This window comes from Botryllus schlosseri, chromosome 14 (assembly GCF_051294905.1).
Source record: "Botryllus schlosseri isolate E-star chromosome 14, Bs_hap1, whole genome shotgun sequence".
NCBI lineage: Eukaryota > Metazoa > Chordata > Ascidiacea > Stolidobranchia > Styelidae > Botryllus > Botryllus schlosseri.
In genome coordinates this window covers 1,997,698-2,020,843 of record NC_137249.1, presented here as the reverse complement: position 1 = coordinate 2,020,843, position 23,146 = coordinate 1,997,698, and the positions used below count along the sequence as shown (strand labels likewise).

At 42.8% G+C, this 23,146-nt stretch overlaps 1 long non-coding RNA gene and 1 pseudogene across 1 annotated transcript in view; one reads left to right on the top strand and one right to left on the bottom strand.

Annotated features, from left to right (window-relative positions):
* The window catches only part of LOC145456158 (uncharacterized), an 86,038-nt gene that overhangs the window by 22,998 nt on the left and 39,894 nt on the right, over positions 1 to 23,146 (bottom strand). The gene's annotated exons all lie outside the window — the stretch shown is intronic.
* On the top strand, positions 7,419 to 8,568 carry LOC145455940 (mitogen-activated protein kinase 14 pseudogene; annotated as a pseudogene).

Below are 23,146 nucleotides of genomic sequence, written 5' to 3'. Positions count from 1 at the left end.
TTAATAATGAGACACGGATCACGCTGGTGTATTAGTATCAACATCATCCTCGTCATATTGGGTTTGAGTTTTGATAAGAACAGTCTCATTCTATTATCTCCAGTCTCCACGTCTCGAAACCTTGTCACGGCACTGAAAATATGTTCTATCAAATATGAGTGGGGAAGGGCAACGACAAAAAAGTCAATCCGACTGCAGTGAGAGTATCTCTATTTGATTTAATTGTGTATCCAATACGATTGATCGGAGATATTGAACTTCATTTCAAACGCAAAATTGTTCTACCTACACTACATTGTAATCATTTCATGCTCGGAAACTTTACAAAATGAATTGATGATCCGGTAAGAAATTTCCAATTGGAATATATCTTGGAATGAAATCGCCTTGTGCAGTTTTCTAAGATGATTGATTTATACTTCTCTGTCAAAATCGGAGATTCGGGCATGGCCCGGTAGGTTATGCAAGCTTGAGAATTGGAACAATTCACGTCTCGGTGAAATATCACGAGGTTATCACTGAATCCGGACTGTGCGGTTTTCATCTTTGTCAAGATTCATTATTACTAGGAACGGAAATATTCTGCTGATAAAATTTGGAGAATATGCCCGTCAATTAGGCCTAGACGGGATATCGTTTCTCGCAACCAGAACGTGGTGTCGAAGACCTAGGTCGCAACACTGCGGATAATCCACGATCGTTTGAAGCAGAGATTAAAATCCCGCAAGACAGCATGATCTCTAAAAGCCATCACAACTTGCAAAGAGAATTTACTGATAAATTACTTCGTAGTTCTCACAGCCATCAAGGCATTGAATGGGCTGGGAAATTTCCACACCTGCCCAAATCGTTCCATACCATACTTAAATTGTGGTATGTGATAGCTACTTGCACATACATGTTGAAAGATATCTTTGATGCCGTCATGATCCAAAATTTACCCTTCGCAGCCCATATTTGGGCTGCGACCCATACTTTAAGAACCCCTGTCTTATGGGATAGACGATTCCCTTCGCTGCGCATGGGCGACTCCATTGTTGCATCTGGTGAGTTCATTTCCTTGTTCTTAAGTTCATCACTTTAGGGGCGTAGGCTCTTGTTGTTGTTTATTAAAAGAAAATTTTGGCGCTTATCATAGGGGGTTACCATACGTGCGGAATTTCCCGGACATGTCCGTAATTTCACTGTAGTCACTAATGTCTGGAAATTTAAAGGCTTGAAGTAGGCTCAAATTTTTTTCGTAAATCACCATAAACAATATGTTATTTTAAGCAGAGTTATGCTATTTGCTATTTATCTCCGCGCTGCGCGCGATTTAGTGAAACGTTTATTGCTATTAATATGGGAACCATGCACCACCCTTGCAAAGAATGCAATCGAAAATAAATGAAAATAACCATCATTTACTGAATTAAGTCGCAATGATAAAATATGGTATATTCATAGAATTGGTTAAGGACGTTTGGAAGCTTTTCTAAAAAACAGTGTTTCTAAACCTGGGAGTCGTTTGCCTTTATTCCGGGGATCGCTAAGTTGTTGGACGTTTATCAGTTTAATTTATATGGAATAATTTACCACTTTTTCAGGATTAGCCTCCGGTATTGCAAGCCTGAAAATTTTGAAAAAGTGATCTCTTTTCGCATTTCCCAAATAGGGTAGCCCTACCTAACACGGCTAACATTATAGCAGGGCTGTCAAACACATGACCGACGGACCGCCAGACGACGACTGACCTTGAAGAAATGTGTTGCAGACCCAAGCAATCACCAGAGCTCACATTAGAGATGGCTCATTTCAGAACCTATGTTCCACTGCACTCCCTCCTATATACTAGGGCTGGGCACAATGATTCGAGTACTCGAATCTGAATCGAGTATTAATTTTAATGATGCGAGTCGAGTAGTAAAAGACAATTTTTTCGAGTACTGAAATTATACGCTCCTCGCAACTGAAAGTTAAGCTGCTAACGAGAATTATTGGTTTGATACTATTTTCCACTGAGGAAGCCTTAAAACCTTGATTGGCGTTGCCGCAGCATACGAGACAGTACAAAGCTACGCACGTTACTGGAAATAACACATTTCCGAAGTCATGATCCTCCCATAACATTGTCAAAAAGCCTAATATCAAAAAGTTGAGAAATTGCGTACTTTTTGAGGATCAAAATGCACGATTTTGCGTCAAATAGGACTTTTCGTCAAATTCGATTTTCGGTCAGTTTCAATCGACAATTAGGACACCCAAGATGTAACGGCGTGCCCTCTGCTTCGGATATGTTATATATCTAGATAATTATTACATCATAGTATTAACGATAATATCAACAAGTTGAGAAATTGCGTACTTTTTGAGGATCAAAATGCATGATTTTGCGTCAAATACGACTTTTTGTCCAATTCGATTTTCGGTCAGTTTCAATCGACAATTAGGATACCTAAAATATAACGGCGGGCCCTCTGCTTCGGATATGTTATATATTGGGATAAGTATTATATCATGATATTATGATGTAATGTAATGTAATGTACTCGGTATGGATGAAAAAATACCGAGGTATCATTAATGTGACGGATAACATGCATTATGTTCTTCGTGTTGGCATAAAATTTGAACTTTGACATAGTACATTCAGTTGTGACGTCATAATGAGTGATACTCGAATACTCGACTCGACTAGGGCTGGGCACAATGATTCGAGTACTCGAATCTGAATCGAGCATTAATTTTAATGATTCGAGTCGAGTAGTAAAAGACGATATTTTCGAGTACTGAAATTACAAGCTCCTCGCCACTGAAAGTTAATTTATCAACGAGAATTATAGTTTTGATGCTAGTTTCCAATGTGGAAGGCTTAAAACACTGATTGGCTGCATTGAAGCATACGAAACATAGTACAAAGCTACAAAGCTTACGTGAAATAACACATTTTCGAAGTCATAATCATCCCATAACCTTGTCACGAAGTGCAATGAAATCGGTATGGTCTAAAAAATATCAAAGCATCTTTAATGTGGTACATAACAGGCATTGTATTCTTTGCTGTGGCATAAAAGGTACATGTTTGAACTTTGACATATTACATTCTGTTATGACGTCATAATGTGTGATACTCGAATACTCGACTCGACTCGAAGCATAATACGTGATTCAGAGTCGAATCACTCAGGTACTCGATTTTTGCCCAGCCCTACTATATACAGTCGATAGGCGAAGCTTTGCTAGTGTGACGTCATATTTACGGACAATGTGTTGATACCTCATTGTAAAATCAGCTAGTAGACGCCAGATAGTGTCTGGAATTTGAACCAAAAAAATATGGCAACCCCAGCTTATCACCGGTTGGTCATTCAATCAGTCAGTCCGTGGTCCTTTGCACCAAGGTCAATAATGGCGTAAGAAATGAAAAGCAGTTAATGATGGCGTACGTAATGGATAGAAGACATAATATTGAAAAATAGAGTTTCAGAAAAACGAAAAAATATTAAGGCCAGAAAAAGAAGAGGTGTATTGATGTTCGTGTAGTTCCTTGCTGCGTCCCTATATATAATGGTGACTCTAGAACAATGCTTGACATAAACTTTCATCGAATTCCGAATGACAAGAAGTTAAGGAAAGATTGGATACAGAACATAAGAAGGGATCCTGGAAGGAATTTTAAGGTTTGTTTGTGCGAAACTTTTTATTTCCAACCTCTATTTCCATTTACTTTCTACATTATATTATTATGACTGCTGCTTTGTTGTTGTGGTTTAGGGGGTCGGAACCCCCCCCCCGCCCTTTTTCAAAATCCTCAAAATTTATGTCAAATATAGACACTAATATTTGCTAATGTATCAGTTCAAAATAGTCGTTTTTCCGTAGGGCGAATATGGCGCAATAATGTTATTTAGGGAGTCTAAGACCCCTACAAAATATTGGAACTAGACGAAAGGATAAAATAAAAGTCATTAAATTTCGCTAAAAAGTAGGCATTCTGTGCTTGTTCAGCTACATTTCAGCTGTGGCAGTTTCTGACGTTCTCAACTTTCTTCCCTCAATTACTCTCTCGTCTTGCAAAAACGAGAGACGCATTTTAGGAAAATCTAATCTAATTGGTCAACGGGATATGTAATTGCAAAGACGAAGTTGTTGGCAATCAACATCACCCGCGAATTCGCTGCATCTGTTCGCCTTGACATCCTAATTACGGATTGCGGACGTGTTGATTGATCAGCAAGACGCAGACATGGCGGCACCAGTACGACAATGCTGTTCTCAAATCCACATTTTTCTTCACTATTATCGGCGAGAAATGGCCTGCAATTGACATTCACATCACATTTCAAAATACAAGCCAAGCGATCCACATTCCCGACCATGATAATTCTTGAAACTTGGTATGTCATGTCGTGATGGTGGTATTTAACACACACACACACACACATTCAGGGTTTCTTCTTGAAGTTTAGGGTAGTAATTCCGTTTCCGAAGTTGAGTGTGTGCTGATCCGTCATGTATCGCAAACAGATTTTACTCAAAAGCCGGTATTGGTATCGATTGATTTTGACGATGTTCCATACCGAGATCGGTCATGACATTTGGCAGGACGCATTATAGCCAGGGCCGTAACAGTACTTCGTCAGCCCCCCTACAAGAAACCTTGGTCTTGGGCCTACAGGGTGATAAACCGACCCCCTCAGGCTATACGCTGTTTATCGCTACATATCATCTACATTGGGTGTCCAACTGTCCATTCAGTCAGTCAGATCTTCTCGCCTAAACGCGCGAAGCAAGAGAAAATTCTATATATCATGAATGAGTCGGTCAATATCTGATCGGGAATTGCATATAGATTGCTATCAATTTTTTTCCTCTCTCTGCTCACGTAATCTGATTTAGGCTACCGACCGGTAGAGCTAAGTGAGGTGTGTTTGAAAAGGTAGGACCCCTCGAACAATAATTAATTAAACATCTCCGGGTGTATACCCGTTGGCAGGAACGAACAGCACTTCGTCAGGCTCCCAAAAAAAAACTGAGTCTTGGGCTCCTATAGGGTGATAAACCGTCCTCCATCACGTTGTTCGCTTTTGCCATGAAATTATTGTTGTACTGTTTAGTGTGCCAGCTGTGCCAGCTGATACAGCTTTATATCCACAGGGTGATACAGCTGATACAGCTTTGTATCCACAGGGTAATAAAGCTGATACAGCTTTATATCAACAGGGTGATACAGCTGATACAGCTTTATATCCACATAGTACTGGCCTATTGCCTGATTTTTACCTAATCCCCCCCTACCCCCCCAAAAAATAGGTAGTTTATGAAGGCTATTGTATCCCACTGGCAGTGTCAGAAATCGAAAGCAAGCATTAAGCATATTACTATGATTTATTGCCGATTCCAAATATATTACTGTTGTTAAAAAGATTGAATTACATTGCAAGGGTATACTTATACCAGGAGGTAACTTCAGACCGTGGTGCACCAGTCCCTTAAGGGAGATAAGCGCCACTACCCTTGCCAATTCTTCATCTACTGCAATTCTGTAATCTGACTTAGACTCCATGTATTGCATAGGAATAACAATTTGACTGCATTACTGAAATTTTAAGAAATTTACTCTAATCTCGCCATTTTCCTTTGGGTGCAGGTTGCTCCCCGGATTATGTGTGTATTGACCAGTTTTACTGTGAATAAAGATTATAATAATAAAAAGATACACTTTCCCTTTCCTATATCCTCTGATGGATATATTTGTCGAAATTTACGATATCCCATATTCAGCAGGCGCATCTTTAGGAGTATGTGATAAGTTTTTTAAGTAGCTTACAGCCGATTACAATCTCCCGGCTCATTGCCTACCCATTTTTTCATATTTTGGCAAACTCCTAATTTATTAACCGTCTCCTTCCATTTTAAGAAGCCATCAGGCCGGTCATAACGAATATAGTTGACAATACACTTTGACACAGATGAAGCAGCCACTTTCCAGAGCTCTAAATATCACATTTTTCACCGTCCAAAGTTACCCCGTTTTGATAAAATTTATTGTCTCACACTTTTTTGTGCATTTTCAGACCTGTCCACGCCCACGAAATGGGATGGGAAACTTGAATTGCGTTTTAATTTGGTTTTATTTCAATATGCATTCGAAGTAGAATAAGTTGCCGAAACAACGAAAATCCTGCTCGCAAAATTAAAGACAACCTCAGCTTGTTTGTACCGTGACAGTTCCTTCTGGGTTTAATGGGAGATAATCAAACTCAACGCAATAGAAATTTCTTCGATTTCTCGCAGTGAATATGGTGTAGTGATACAGTACTCTCCATAGTTGAAACAAAGAACTGAAAATTTGAGTCCGACTCGACTCGTGAGGACCTTAGTGTTGGAGAACATTCTAGGCCCCTCCCCCTTCTGATCTGCGTAAGTTGTGTCTTGTGAAGTGTGTTACATGTCAGTTGATCAGGAATCATAATAACGATTCATTACGAGTATCGGCCTTGTGGAAAATGACCACGGTAGTTGAAACTGTCCGTGAACATATGAGCATTGAGCATGCGACATTATAGCATGCTGCATTATAGCATGCGGTACTTTGGCATGCGGCAATTGGGCATGCGACACATGAGCATGTAGGTTAAATTACAGGTTAGGGATGGATTTAGGGTTGGGTTAGGATAAGGCTTGGGGTTAGGATGCATATAGTGGGTAATTGTAGGGTTATGTTTCGGGTTAGGGTTAGTTTTGGGGTGATAAAGTAACATGCTGAAGTGACACATACTAAAGTGTCCCATGCTCAACTGTCATTTTCCATTGTTTCGCCTGCTCATATGTAGGGAAACCAGTTACAACACCATGACTACAAAACCAACAAGAATATAGCCTAATCCGTACTCAGCAGAAATGCATGCCATCGGTGGTTATAAATCTCCTTTTTCGAATTCAAATTTAAGGTGACATAGGCAGGAAAATGTTTCGCCAAAAAAACGAAACCAATCCACCCCTCCCAACCTTAGTCCTACCAAATATACATTGCACTGAAAATGTAGGCCTAAGATTAGAAGTCACCATTTTGCTATTAATGTACTGGTCTGGGCCGGATGTAGCCTTCTGGATGAGAAGATCTGAATCCGACTCGAAACCTAAACTGAGTTTGTCATGGCGGGCTTAGCTACTAACAGAATAGGATAACTTGTTTAACACAATTCACCCCTTTCATCCCATTTGTTTTTCCTTTTGAGCAATTAATGTATGAAATATTCTTGTGTCGCAGCTCTCTGCACACATTCTAAGTGAATTTGTTGTGCATCCAGATTCGTTGGTTACATTGTTGATGGACATGTGATCGTTTTGAATGCTTACATTGTAGTAGGTGTACTGGCATTCGGTCGCTTGAGCTGTATTTATTTTTGTTAAGGTAACTCAGCTAGTGTTCTATGATGGCCTTTAATGTTCAGATGTCTTCGAGGGAGCGGCCTCTTCGCGACGGATTTTACAGAACAGAACAACACAGGACAGATTGGGAGGTCCCCACAAAATATATCGATCTCGTACCGATCGGTAGCGGTGAGTATGGATTCGTATGCTCGTCTATGAACACTGAGCTAAAGCTGAAGATGACCGTTAAAAAGCTGGCGAGACCGTTTCAATCTGTAACCCACGCGAAAAGAACGTACCGCGAGCTTCGAATGTTGAAGCACATGCACCACGAAAACGTCATCGGTCTGTTGGATGTGTTTACGCCGGCGTCGTCGGTGGCAGACCTTGAAGACCTGTACTTTGTCACTCATCTCATGGGAGCCGACTTGAATCAAATTATCAAGTCCCAGAAATTGACCGACGAACACGTGCAGTTCTTAGTCTACCAGATGCTGCGAGGGCTCAAGTACATCCACTCGGCTGACGTGATACACCGTGACTTAAAACCCAGCAACATCGCCGTAAATGATGACTGCGAATTGAAGATTCTAGATTTCGGATTGGCCAAACAGACCGAAGATCAAATGACCACGCACTGGTACCGGGCACCGGAAATCATGTTCAACTGGATGCATTGCAATCAAACCGTCGACATTTGGTCCGTGGGCTGTATCATGGCGGAACTGCTGACTGGCAAGACGCTGTTTCCAGGCAAATACCAATTCGATCAGTTGAAGCGGATTATGAATCTTTGCGGCACTCCGAGTGACGACCTTCTAGATAAAATCAACTCAGATTCGGCTTCATTCATTCAATCCCGGCCGAAAGTTCCACGCCGAGATTTCGTTAATGTCTTTGTCGGCGCCAATCCGAAGGCTGTGCAGCTCCTGGAGAAGATGCTAGTTTTGGACACGGGCGAAAGGCTCACGGCCGAGCAAGCTCTGCAGCACCCGTACTTAGAGAAGTTTCACAATCCGGACGACGAGCCTGTTTCGAAACCGATAGATCAGTCTTTCGAAGACGCCGAAATGACAATCGAGCAGTGGAAAGCGCTGACGCACGACGAAGTCACTTCTTTCGTTTTTTCCCCTGATCTGATACTCGGTTATGGAGGCGGAGATTACTAGAAACTCAACGGGACGCCAAACCGGGCTTCTATATTTACAGTGACGAGGGTGCCGAATTTTGCGTCGCGAAATCCAGAGAACGGCGACCTATTTGAATCGCTAAATTTCCTCTGTCCGTTGTGTCAACAAACTTTCAAAGCCGAATATCAAGTTAGCCCCGGCTCAGGTGGTTATATAGACAGTCTTTTGCCACTTTTATTGAGATTGGCGGGCCTATGCTTGTCTTCTGTAAGTAGATGCGAAAAAGGTTTCGGGAAATTACTGTAGCTATCTCTCCTCGCACGGTACTGTAGGATTAGTCGACAGGTGCGCTACTAATTTTGACTGGAAAATCTGAACTCGGAATCGGAACAAATCACTTCTGGTAACCTACATCAATGTCATTTAGTATTCCATCTCAACCGCCGACTGTCTGCGAACGGCGTCATCACTGGTGACTGATTCATCGCATAAAATTCGGTGATTTTGTAAGAAATGTACATTGTAATGCGCCTGCTTTAGTTTTGTTCAATTTTCTGTAGAATACGTCAAACATGGTCCTGTCCTGTGTGTCCTGCGATCGGAATCACCCTGTTACAAGTCGCCGGCTTAAGTCGGCTCCATTCCCTTGATTATTATTCACTTCGAGTGATGACACTTAGTCCCCCCGTCCAGAATGTCTTTGCTTTCTTCCAATCAGACTCTGGGTTTACTTGAGTAACCACCCAGTATCGGACGGATTTCATCCAGGTTGCCTTCTTCAGACTGAGCCTGAGCACCAGTCGTGTCTTGATAATTTCAATGATGGTATGCTTTATGAACGTTATCTTTTTATGAATATATTGATTTTAATGTAGTTGCTTATCCTGCTCTCCTATTTCCCAATATCTAATGTAGGCACTCAGAGCTCAATGGATCATCATCATTTTATTAAAATTTTTATCGAATCAATACATCACAAGATCGCGATATAATGAACAGGTAAGAGGGTGCCAAAAAGACTTGGAGTAGTCTTTTAATCAGACACCAACCTTGGCCTGCACTTTGGCTAAATCAGTGGTTCTCAACTTTTTTGTCTTCGCTGACCCCTGTTGGCCGTCACGCCACAATAATTGGGTAAACTTTTACTATTTCAAAGCGAATTCTGCAACTGCATTTTTTCAAATACGTGGTCATGTCTTGAAAATCCGCGCCTTCGATTTGATAGGGCCAAAAATCCATTTCCCCAAAGGTAGGTGGTGGCGAATGCAATAATAATGCGAACCGCTTCGCACGACACCTTTGTGTATGAGAAACAGATATTTTAATGAACATATAGCATACAGCATGGTCATTCCTATCTATAGCAGTTCATCTTAAAGTTATTATGGAATATTGGGTATGTATATCGCAGGAGAAAATGGAATTTTGCGATTAATTCGAAGTCACGGTGATTAACCTTGCTTCTCCAACTTCTTTTGTTTTATCGACTATCTCCAACAAAACATATGTTTGTATCAGTAGGCTATTGGGATCACATGAACTATACGCCGTCATTTCCCGTACACAGGGAACACGAGTAAAACAATGAATCCCCATGTGCATTAATGATCCCCTATGTACGGCCTTTTCTTCAGATGCCTTTTTCTTTTTTCACTCTCTCGAATGTCATTGAAAAAGTGCTGACTCAGCGTATTTCTAGTTACGAGGTTTGAGTTTTTTCCGTCTACTCCCATTATAGAGAAATTCTCACATCTCCATAATGTACACTTTTCTTGCCTTATAATCTCAACAGGTATGGGCCCTTTGTATTCCCTCGATTTTCCAATAAAAAAAGTGCTGACTCAGCGTATTTCTAGTTACGAGGTTTGAGTTTTTCCCATCTACGCCCATTACGTAAAATACTTCACTTGATACCTATTACAAACACTGGTTCGTCGGGATTATTTTTGTGCGCCTTATACATATCACAAAGTCACTCAACGATTTACCAATATTACAGCATCACACTTCACTACTTCCCTATACAAAATAGGTATATCCTGTATTTACAACTAATTTTCAGGACCCCAATCTCTAACCTTCAAATTCTGTCATTCTCCGTTGCGTTTCGTATTACTCTTATCGCCATCCATTGCTCTGCTCCGTTTCGTCTCCTCGTGTTCCTCATGCGACTTAAGGTACTACGTCGACGACACTTTATATAACTTACCCAAGTTACAATCAACGGGGCAATCAACCCTATTACCGCCACTACTTCAGTCACGTTTTCTAGGGTATGTACCAGTTTCGCACCTTCCATAATCATCCTATCGATCAAGGACAATCCTCTTACCTTATATTCACCTTCCATCATTACCAGTCGTGCAGCTTTTGAGTATAGTTGTAGTCAACGAATTCTGTGGCTATCTTCTCTACGGTGGTTCTTGATAGTCGGGGATATTCAGGTACGGATGTTCCCACCCCTGGATTTTTCTGCCCAGACAGTGGCAATGCGTCAACCGTCGTTGACGTCAAGGTAATGGTCATCAGCTCGACACTACTCATGAATACGTCGTCCTTGTCGTCTCCTGATGAATACAAAATGGACGTTTCGGTACCTACCTTATGGCCGTCGTCCATAGTTCGGTAGTACGTTCCGATGCCGATCCCGCCGTCGTCCGTGAAGTTCTGCAGAGCCTCCGTAGTGGTAACCGGATACACTCGCGTTTCTGTAGGCGTTTCACCCATGATTTTCGTCATTCCGTCGGTTTGGTTTCGCGCGCGACGAGTTTGCAACTGTTGCTTCCCATGAGTCGCATCAGTTGGTTTGACATTTTCATTTTGTCCTCTTTTTTTAACCATCGATCTCAATCGTTTAAAGGTTTTCGTCAGTTTGAGTTTTACAAAGCATGTCCACAGGTTTAACAACAGTAACCGGTGTAGTCTCTTCCACTTTTCTTTCTTCAAATCTAAGAGGGAGAGTACTTCTCTTCCTTGGGCTTCTTTCAATGCCTTCGTCTGGCCCTCCCCCTTCAAATTACAAGGTCCAGATACAAATGGTTTGGTCGAAGGGTCCTTAAGTTCGATGCCGCATCTGTATGCCATGGCGTGTGAGGAGCCGAGGTGGCCACGCAGGTCCTCGAGTTCGGACGCAAACGGCGCGTAGAAGGCTTTCCAGACTTCATCAGAAATAATGGTATTTTCTGGAGTCGTCAGGTCAGGAGGTTTGTACGGGAGTTTGGCCAGCGCTACATATTGTACACAAACATCTTCAAGTTCCGTCATGACGCTTGAGTTAGTGTCTTTATGCAAAACATACGCAGTACCTGGTCCAGCCATGGGCTGGTGTGAGCCTCGTGATGATCGAGGTTTTGGTGTTGGTGGAGAGAGGGCGAGGTCCTTCGATGTAGGCCTCTGATCTCGGCGCGTGCCCGCGCCCGCCGTCACGCCGATGGACTCCTTTTCCGCCGGGGACCCTATTTCTGGGGTGACGTGAATCTTAAAATCCCCAGACTCCTTGTCGGACATGACTGGGCGTGTATCCGGTTGACCGGCAATAGCTGCTTTGTTTGAACCTTCTGGGAAAGTACTCATAACTGTGGCTGTCGTCATGCATCTATGGGCCGAATCATTACAGTTATTCGGACAAGTGCATCCACGAGAGCATTTAGGACCAGTTTTCTCGTGCAGGTCCTTATTTACGCCAGCGGGCATTCCACGCTCGACGTCAGCTGTAGCTGTCGCCATGCATCTATGGGCCGAAGTTCTGCAGTTCTTCGGACAAGTGCATCCGAGAGAGCTTTTGGGACCAGTTTTCTCGTGCAGGTCTTTATTTACGCCAGCGGGCATTCCACGCTCGACGTCAGCTGTAGTGGTCGCCATGCATCTATGGGCCGGATTTTTACATTTATCCGGACAAGTGCATCCGCGAGAGTTTTTGGGACCAGTTTTCTCGTGCAGGTCCTTATCTACGCCAGCGGGCATTCCGCGCTCGACGTCTTCATTAAAGGTGTCAGTAGGCATTCCTGTCTCGACACCAACAGTTTTCCATAGGTTCTGGGTGACGTTAGTTGTGATTTTCAACTCGTCGTTCGCACCAGTGGCGATTTCCATCTTGGTACTCGCGCCAGCGGTAATTTTCCGCTTCACGCTATCTTGGTTTGCAGCATCCATCAACCCATCGTCGGTTGCAGTGTAGCTAATACTGCTTCCGACTTCGGTCCCCTTCCATTGATCGCACGGGTTCTCATCATGTAGTGTTACTACGGACAACTCTCCATTTGCGTTAGACGGGGTTTTCAATTCCGTAGCTATGCTTGGTAATTGTTGGACTTGATCAATCCATTTTAAGCCAATAACATTGAGAGGGACTCCTTTCCCGGTCGCAAATGGAACCGGTAGTTCGTCAAAATCAATTACAACCAAAGAGTCAACCAGGGAGGAGCCCCCTATACCACGTAACTTCATATCCAAGGGTTGCCGTTCCTCCCAGCTCTTTGGATACATGGTTTTTACGATATTTTTCATAATTAGATTAGGTAGGCTTCCCGTGTCGGCCAAAAATGTCGTACCGGTTGTTGAATCAGTCAAGTACAAAAGCCGACCGCCGAATAACTCCGTGAAGTCTGGCTGTAGAGGGTTATCCGGTGTATTAAGGGGTAGAGAAGCATTATGGACAATCTTTGCGGGTTGGGGTAATAAATTTTCTGGGAGCTGATTTACCGGATCAATCAGCACCCCCAGTCGTTTTTTGAGAGTCTCAACCCTTGTTCAAGTTCCTCATCCGTCCAGTGTGAGGCGTCATAGTGACGTGGCGGGCGTCGAAATAGCGGTTCCGTCCAGGCCACTAGGCTATTGCTTTGATTTGGCTGTGCAGATGGTCCCTGAGGACCCCATTGATCCTTATCATGCCAGGTTCTATCTCTATTTTTTGGCCTAGTGTCATAATAGGCTTCGCACAAGGCAGTTCTCTGTGTCAGAGAGGGAGAGCCTTGGGTGGCAAGGTATCGGTCGAGGTCCGGGACCGTCAGTATGTTATTCCTCGCAAGGAAAGGCCCCCAATCACGTTCGGCGGACTCCTTAACGCGAGTAGGTATTGGTTGTACTCGCTTGCGAACTACCCATCCCAAGGTATCATTCTTGGCAAGCACCTCCTCATTTAGCCGAAGTATGAATTTTGCCACGCAATTTCGGGATTGGTGTCCCGGGGCCTTACAGCAAAAACATACGGATAAGGACTGCCCCTGAGGAGGGTCCAGATATAAGCCTAGAGGGGCGAAGATGTTTGGGTTCCCAAGAAAATTATATCCCTCCCCTTGGCTCTCCGCGATGCGGAGGGCTTCCTGACTGCTTGATGGTGTGATTTCCTGGCCACCCCCGCCGATCCCAGAGTCCTGCGTCTTCGTCAGTAGAGGTGTCCGGTTCCAAGTACTTGGTCCCTGACTAGGTTGAGAAGATCTGGAGTTTCGCGTTGGTGTAACGTTGAGTCCATTCGATGCGTTGCGCACGTTTTGTGGTCGAGCAGGTTTAGCCCTGGGAGTCGGACCATGTCTGCCGAACCAATCGCCACCCATAACGTTGGTAAAAAAACGGTTGGTCTTGGCGCCGCGATGAGGGTTACGTCGTGGCTGTGAAGCTTGCCCGACACCGACGAGCTGCCGTGGCCACATTTCCCCAGACCGTCCGGGTGGTGTCCCTCCGATCATGTGTAGAGGTGGTTTAGGTGAGGATGGTTGCACCATCAGAGGTGGTGTTATAGTCGGTGGGGGAGGGGTGTTCAGTCGTCCATCTTCACTCCCGTGAGTAGGGTAACTGTGCATCATGGGTCCTGCAGGCTGAACATAATATATATGTACCGGCGGTAGGGAAGGCTTCGTTTCACGTATTTGACCAGTTCCCTGATTCTTGGAGCGCGTCTCCTGTTGGTCCAGAAATTCAGAGTTCCACACAAGCTGTAGTTCCTCCGCAACTTCCCGCCAAGTCTTTTTTTCTTCCCAGCCTCGTAGCATTAGTCTGAGTGCCTCTGGTAATCGTTGTCGTAGATTTCGGAAAAGTCGCAGTCCATCCTGGTTATCCTTAATGTCACATTCCATGTTTATTTCTAATTGTTTCAAGGCGCTATTTAGCAGCGGTAGGGGTTCGTCCTCCCAGCGGTAATTTCTACGGAAATCCCCAATGATCTTTTCATCATTTACCAGGCCCTGGGGGTTAGATAAAGAAAGGGATCTCATCACCGAAGCCCACTCTGTTTCCCCCGAAGTTGTGTTGAAGAAATTCCCCAGTTGGGTTGCCTGCTTGTGGCGGCCAGCATCCCTTAACTTCTTCTGCATGGCGTTTGCCAAAATAACATCAGCATCCGTGTTTCCTGGGCCGTGACGTATTCGTCTCATCGAATTTGCCATCCATTTCAGAAGTGGCATGTCTCCAGGATCCATCATAAGCTGAAGCATCTCTTTTTCCGATTGGGGTTTAACGGGTATGGTGATCATCGGGGCTGTGACACTAGCTTGTTGTCGTGGCCGTTGTTGCCCAGACCTTACACCATTATCTTTTGGAGTAGAAGTAAAACGAGGCATATTAGGGTACCCGGGGCTGTTAGATTGGCCCCCATCAGAATATTCGTAAGTAAAATCATCATGGCCGTAGCTGTCTTGGAGTGACGTTTGGTAATTTCTTATCTCTTTAGCCAGACGTCGCATTCGAGAATCGAAGTCGTCACTCTCTGAATTGTCCTCCTCGTTTCGCTGGTCCTCCTGTTCCAGAAATGTCACACGTCTAGATTCGCCATCCGCACTTTTTGCTCTCCTCCGAGAGTCTACCACTGCCCTACGACGGTTCTGGCGGTTTTGCCGTGCCCGATAGCCTCTATACTTGTCCAGAGGGCCCTTTTCAGGATCTGATTCGGCACGGGATTCGTCTCCCTCAACCCTGACAGGGTTCGGTATTTCGCCGGGACCCCCTTTTTTCTGCTTGGCACGCGCACCGTCGTCCACATGGAAACACGGTGTCGTTCCCTTACGGGAGCCTAACAACGCAGTCGGTCCTGAATTAGGTATCGTAGGGTATACAGCCTTTACCGTATGGCAATCTAAGCCTTTCGTGACTGTCATTGTAGGTATTTGCGTTACGTCTTGTAATGAATGTTCAGCAGGAGGATCGTACGCTGGAGGATCGTAAGCTGGTGAGTTTGGTAGTACAGTCAAAACAGGAGTTGGATTTCTTTCCCTTACAGCTTGCGCATGTGACTTTCCGAGGTCGAACTCTGAAGCAAGAATTTCATTTAGTACCTCGGTAGAGACTTTCCCGCTAACCTTCGAAGTGGCATCGCATACTGCTTTGAGGTCGGCTTGAGCTCGCCTGATTTCTTTCTTGGCCTTTCCAAGCCCCTTCATTGTCTCGGGCAGAGTTGATTTGACTTCTTTTAGTACCTTTGTTTGATCAGCCACGTCTTTTTCCAGCTGTCTTTCATGTTGTCTGACGTCTTCATGGCGTTTTTGCGCTGCTTTCAGCAGCTTGATACCCTGCTCGAGCTCGTCAGCCGCCTCTGACAGCTTCTTTTTCTTCTTCCTAAAAAATTTTAGCATTCTTCGCATAATTTATGTAAATTTTGATTGTCTGTATATTAGTTCCGTGCCTTTTACTGGTCAGGGTAAGTACCGTTCTGAGGTAAATTACTCACGGACGTGGTTGTGTTGTCCCCGATCACTCGTCCTTGCGTCGTGGGTACGGAATGTCTTCCGAAGATAACCGGGTCTGTTCTGTTGGTGATTACCTCAGCAAATCCGTTATGTGGAACATGTAGTAGTTCGGTCGTTGTAGTGACGTCGTCAGAGAGACCTTCAGGAGTCTTCGTAGGATAGAATACCGGCGCGAGGTGTGCGTAGATCGATGCTAATATTATAAGCAGAGATATAACAGAAATGACTACCGTCACAAGGAGCACAATTCTCACGAGGGTCGTCCTTGAGTACATTAAAAGGTCAATGTTTTTACACCGGAAGTATCCCAGTGGTGCCTCCATTTGTGTCTTTATAGTGCAGCTCCATAACGAATGGTATGCGAGTCGTCTACACTTGGTTCGGATCACTTCACGGCGAAGAATTGACCTTTTATTGCACTGTAGTGTCCAGAAGACGTCCGTGGATGTTGATTGAAGTAGCAGTAGTTGCAGTAGTGGTATCTTTCAGCATCAGACAATGACCCTTAGGTCCAGAGTTCTAAACTAGCCTTATATAACGTGTAATTAAGGCTTAATACAACCAAATACTCCAATCAATTAATCGTGCAGATAGAAATAGGTCAACACTAGATATAACACTCGGTCAGAATAGTACGTACACTACTTGCGTCTATAAACACAATTGGCACACTCAAAAGTACCTCAATTATAACACGAGTCAAGGTTTAACCTATTCACCATCATACACGATCAAATGTATTTTAAATACTCCAAGGTTTGTTTTCGCATATAAACTATGCGACGGCCTTTCCTGCCGAAGTGGTATCTTTCAGGGTTTGTTAACACATAATTAATGTGACGGCCTTTCCTGCCGTAAAATAGCTCATAGGTTTGTTTACACATATAATGCATGTGACGGCCTGTCCTGCCGTAAAGCAGCTCCAAGGTTAGTTTACACATATAATGCATGTGACGGCCTGTCCTGCCGTAAAGTTCATTTATGACATATCGCTACATTGTACACCATTCAATCACAATAGTCATGCACGAACTAATGTTTTTTGTTATATCTCTGGGTTCCTTTAGTATCGGTGTGTATAAGCTTTTTATTCATTCGTATGTACCGTGTCTCACAAACAATAGATTTGATTTACCACGAATCTTTAACTCTACACATGCTCCAATAAGGTAGAGGTTCCTAGCTTAGTCTAAGGGTGCGTAGCTAGTTATAACGCATAACTCCGGGAGGTTCTAACATTAAGGACGTCGCATCGTCGACCCGATTAACATGGCCATATGCCAATTAAAGTGCACTTGTTGACACTACCCTTAACAAGGTGTTGCTTATTCGAACACTGTTAGATACCCAGGGTCCCTTTTACGGGTTTCTGAAGAATACCCTAACCATTTCTAATCCTAAGCTTCTATCCCGCTAGGGTGAAGGGTCCCGACACTAATATAGGGCGTGGTCGGTGTATAACGCCTAATTAAAGCCTACAGGCGTAGTACTCGCTATTATGTTACTGTAGTAACAACCAATTATTCACACAATAAATGTTCACTAACCCATACACATATCTACGACATAAAATGTTAGCGCCATTTTAAAGCAACCTGATGGTATTGATCAAAGATACAGTAAAGGCGGTGCTTGAACAAAATGGCGTCACTATACAATAATACATCAAAGTAACCATCACGTGAAAATACCAATGTCCTGTTATGACTCACGCGTCTCGTCATCATGCCGCAGATTGATTCATGTCGATGTTCATCAAACGCATCCTCTCCGACCGCCATCATCGTATGTTCGGAACATATTTGGCAACCGTACGCTTGGGTACTTCGTCTCGTGCATCTATTTCGAACCCGATTTCTTCAACTCCCTTGTTGATGAAACGATTCTTCTGCGTATCTCTTCTTGATTTTGCAGCCGTCTTGATCGTCTCTTTTCTCCGCTGTCTTCAACGCGAATTTTTGCGGGCATTATTTGGCACATTCCAACCTTTGGTGCATTTGCCTTGCTGAGCAGTGATTGATAGTGCCGGATTTCATCTTATCTCTTTCATTTCACTTCATTAGGCCCTAGGTTCTATCGAAGGGAGCAGTTTTTCGGGACTGTCGAATAGTAATTTTAGAGTTGGTACCACCAAGTCGTTCATTAATGCCAACAAAATGTCCAGTTCATATCGATATTCTCATGCCATTTCATCACTTCACCCAGTCTTATTATGGTCTTATTGAGAGCAGGTCATTAAATTCTCGGCACGTTTTCCAGACGCTCTTCTTGTCATACAAGTTTTGGATACACTCGATGCGCACAGGTAGGACATTTAAATAGACACATATCAGAATATTGCGTTATTTACTATCGTAATGTTGCCACAATACAATAATTCGCATGCACGTACTGATCATGGTGCCATAAGTGCACTTGTCAGACACATCCATTTCGTGAAACGAATGTGCAAACAAGGCGGGTCTTATTCTAATGTCATACTCAATCATCGACACATCGGTTTCGAAAAACGAATGTGTGGACAAGTTCAACCACGGGTTACTTTTCTGAGGTCTTTATATTAGCAGTACTGACTTGAGTTATTCCTAATGTTATAGGCCTAATAATTCCGGTTATAATATTCATTTTTATTCAACCTATGTAGTTCCATAGCAATTCACAACGTAGCTACGTTGTGAATCGCTGTGGTAGTGCCCTAAACATTTTGGAATCTCAGTCGATCTTCTCCAAGGTAAAGACCAAGGTATCGATGTATATCCATTATGGATATTGCCCTAAACATTTTGGAAAATTTGTCGGTCTTCTCCAGGGTCTACCACCGAGGTACCGATCTAGCAATTTTAGTAACCCTAAACGTTTTGGAACATATGTCGGTCTTCTCCAGGGTCTACCACCGAGGTACCGATCACACCACAACAGATCTGGCGTAGCATTACCCGCACCATAGATCTTCTCCATAATGCTCAAACCATACATCTAGTTTTGTGTATAGTATGACCGTTGCATTCTCATTGTAACTTAAGTTCTCATTCATAATACTTTCCTAATTCTGAATGCAATATCATTACACGTGTCATCATCCCACCATGAATCATGCTAAAGTAATCACTTCATCAATGAACTAACAGAGGCTATTTGTCGACGAAATTATGCATAGTCCGAATGAGATATTTCCAATTGTCAATGGTAACAGTAATTCTCTCCCCCCTTCCTACAAAGAATTTTGTTCTATATCAAATTCGCATAGCCGGGAATTTTGACATCTTTCGGTTTGTCAAGCATTCTCATTAGGGTCTAAACCCAGGTCCAATCCAACTACTTCCTCATGGTACACACGACACATGACGCGTGTCCATCCAAACTACTTCCTCGTGTTATATGTAACACGAGTTGAGTTTTTGCGTTGTATAACTCATATAGCAGCACTCTTGTGGTTAACCGGCTACATGTATCATGTGCGGTGACAGTTTCCGGCAGCTTACCGTTAATCGCAACACACACTGAATAAATTAAAAGCCACTGATAGCGTTAAAAATGAAATAACCTAGTAAAAGCCTTGGAACCTATTGCCCCCCACAAAGGCATTTTTCATTGTTTTATAATTTTTTTTGTGAAAATGATTTTATACTCCGTATGACTTTTATCTTTGATTTTCGCTTTCGTAATTTTTTATATATTATGTACATGTTTTGGTATCCATTGATTTTATAATTTTGTTCGCAATGGGTTTTCATTTTTTTGGTTTTTTCTTAGTGGGTATTATACTATGATGCAATGCGCGTATATACACAATTTAATATACCTCTCCACCCTAGCCTCCCCCCTTTTTTTTTTACAGGGGTTGTTAACGGTCACATTCCTTCCAGCACACTTACAACGTGTCAAATGGGAGTCGAGGTCTTCCCATAGTTAACCAAAGTGTTATACTGGATAGGAAGTGCCGAGAGACGTGCTCATCATTTATTTACATTACTCCATCACGTGAGCACCTTAGCCAATTAATTTTCCCCATTAATATAAACCATCAGACACTCAAAAAGAAAACACCTCTTACCATTTGGTAAGTGCCAAGCGGTGCCATTGGTATCCATCGAGTGAGAGGGGTGCCGAGAGGTAGGGATGGGAGAATGTCTTCTACATATATTTACATTTGCGATTTAGATATGGTCAATAATAGTAAATTTCATATCCTTATGAAATTCTTGATGTATTGTGCGTCCGTCACGATCGCCATTTCCAAAAATTTATAATATATATACACATAATATATAAGCAGCAATTTAAAACACTTTGATGTCTCATAGTTATATCACTAATATCTCGCGGAACCGACTGTAGCGAGGACTAAAAAAGGAGAAAAAAAAAATATAAGTAAATTGGAGACTCAAATACTATTAATAGATTAACAAAACTTTTCATAATGAAAATAGGGTGATTTTTCACGGGGCAGGGGGTCTAGGAATGTTATCCGCTTTTTGCTACTATCGTCTCCTTCTTATGACGATTATTCGGGTTGACGAGCGATCGCAATTGGACCACACTATAGTCTCGTAAATGATTGTGGCGTTAAAACAAATCATTCACTACAATGAGCGTACCCAATTGTATTTGTACCTTGCGATTTAATATAAACACTTTGTGTAACAGACAATAAATGTAAAACAGACTTTCACTGAAGACAAAACATGTTCTATACTTATTCGAAAATTTATTTTTGTATATAAGGTGGAAATTGAGCAGCTTGCATTCGAGTAATTGAACTATCCGTAGTCCCCGAGATGTTATTTCAGGGTCACACTTAGCGATTCAATCACAATACAATGTCCTTTACTTTCTGGAACTTAACATAAATTTTGTGTATTGGTATAATAAATCCGTGTATATAATAAATGAAATACAAGAATACAGCTTCTACTTCAGAGCTATTCTCCAGTTACACTGCATTCTGACTCAAATTCTTTTTCCGTTAAGTTTAGCTAGACAGGGATGCCGAATTATTACGTTTGTCCTAATTCCCTATCAGCTATAGCCTTATTAATTTAGTTGTCCCGGCTTGTCTGGCAGTCTAAACACTACCAGTCCGTTTTATTTCCATCACATCTACGCGGCGTTGCATTGATATTGTGCGTCGATGATTTACGCGCAATGGTTGCGTATAGGGCTTGGTTTTTAGGTTAATTTCGAACGTCTCTAGTAGTCGTTTCTAAGGCATTTTTTTACACTTCATTTTTCGCACCAATAGTCCGTGCTCCCTTAGAAACCGTACGTAATCACCTACGTTGGGCAACGCTCCCGCTTGAATTGATCGCAATATGTTGTATGTCCTTCCATGAACGCCTACGTAAGCTAAATGGTAGGGCATGTGCAGGTTTTCGCTTTTCGGGTATCTGCTGTTTCCTGTGGGGAAACACCATTTTTTTCAACAGCGCGTCGCTAGACGGTTCTCTCCTATCTGTTTCCGTGCTATGGTTAGGCAGGGCGGATAATTTACTTGCTCCATATGAGATCTAGTGAATTTAAAAACCTTCATTTCAATGTTCATGCACAGCACACATCTTATTAAAGTGAAACATTTACACTCCTATCGCACACCCACAATTCAGTGTTCCACACTGGCGCCGTCTCTATTTACGGCGCTTACTTCACTTGAACCGGCTATTGGCAATTCAGCAATTAAAATGAGTTTGCACAGTAGAACATTTCATCTCAGACAGCCATTCTGTTGATGTGAGTCATGGAATTTTACCAATAATGAAGCGCTTTTATGATAATTTATGACTTATAAACTTGGTTTAATGATGTAGCCTCGTGATCTTCCTCTTAAAAATACAAATTAGGGTATCATCTATTATTCACTTTAGAGGTTTCGCGGGCCTCCTGAGAATGCTTCTCGGTCCCCGGTTGAGAACCACTGAGCTAGATACTAGCCGCACACGTGTTTATGGTTTTTATTGAATTGCGAAAATAGTAGAATTCAACAATGAACATGTCCATATCCATAATGAGCGTCCTGCTTCTGTACCGGTCAATGTTTTTAGCACTTGACAACGTTGTTGAGGTAGAAATCCGTAATTTTTGTATCTGAATGCCCAATGAATCTGTATTTCATAAAATATCACTGGGCAGAGTATATAATTTTATGGCGAAATTTGATCGTCCAGCTGGGACGGTCACGGTCGCCAGCAGTCAGCGAGCGCTTTGCATTGTGATTATCATTTGCTTAGATATTTTCCTTGTATTATATATTTACTAAATTCTGGTTGTTACAGCCACCGGTGGCTGTTGGGTAGGAATGTTTTGATCACGCCCAATACATTTCTATTCAACATTCATTTGAGCTACTTTCCGGTCGTGGGTTTGCGTTGGATCACGAGGCAGGGATGCTGACAGTGCGGATAGGGAACGGATAGGCCTGTCGTCCAATAGTTCCTACTACATTATCCACTCCACTCATTCATTTGTAGCCTTGGACCGAAAAAGACTATCGGAAATTGCGATCATGGTAGTGGTATTTTTCACCTGCATACAGACGTTGTACAATTTCAATGAACAGCGGATTCATCGTCTGATTCATGAAAGCAATTGTTTTTGAGAATTTGCAACAACGCAGCGTTTATAGTAATTGGCCTATCGTATTTCAGTTGTTTTATGTCGAGTGTCGACTCGCAAGTTGTACTCCGCATATTTACTGCGACGTGATGCATGTTCACTTGTTCAGCGTCGCTTTGTTAAAATTCGCTTATGGCATTGTGCCCATTTAGTTGCGAGATTGAACTTGAAGGTGGTTGTTGAATGTTGTTTCGTCCGTGACGTGGCCGTGTTAATTGAAATACTGGTGCTTCGGGTACTCGACTTTGCCCAGTTGTGTTTTTGCTTGGAATAATATTAACGGGCGGAAACATTTTATTATGATTCGCTATTCATACTGGTGATAGGTGAATCGCTTAGAAAGGCGGTGCTGATGTCTGGGGAGCACTGATGATA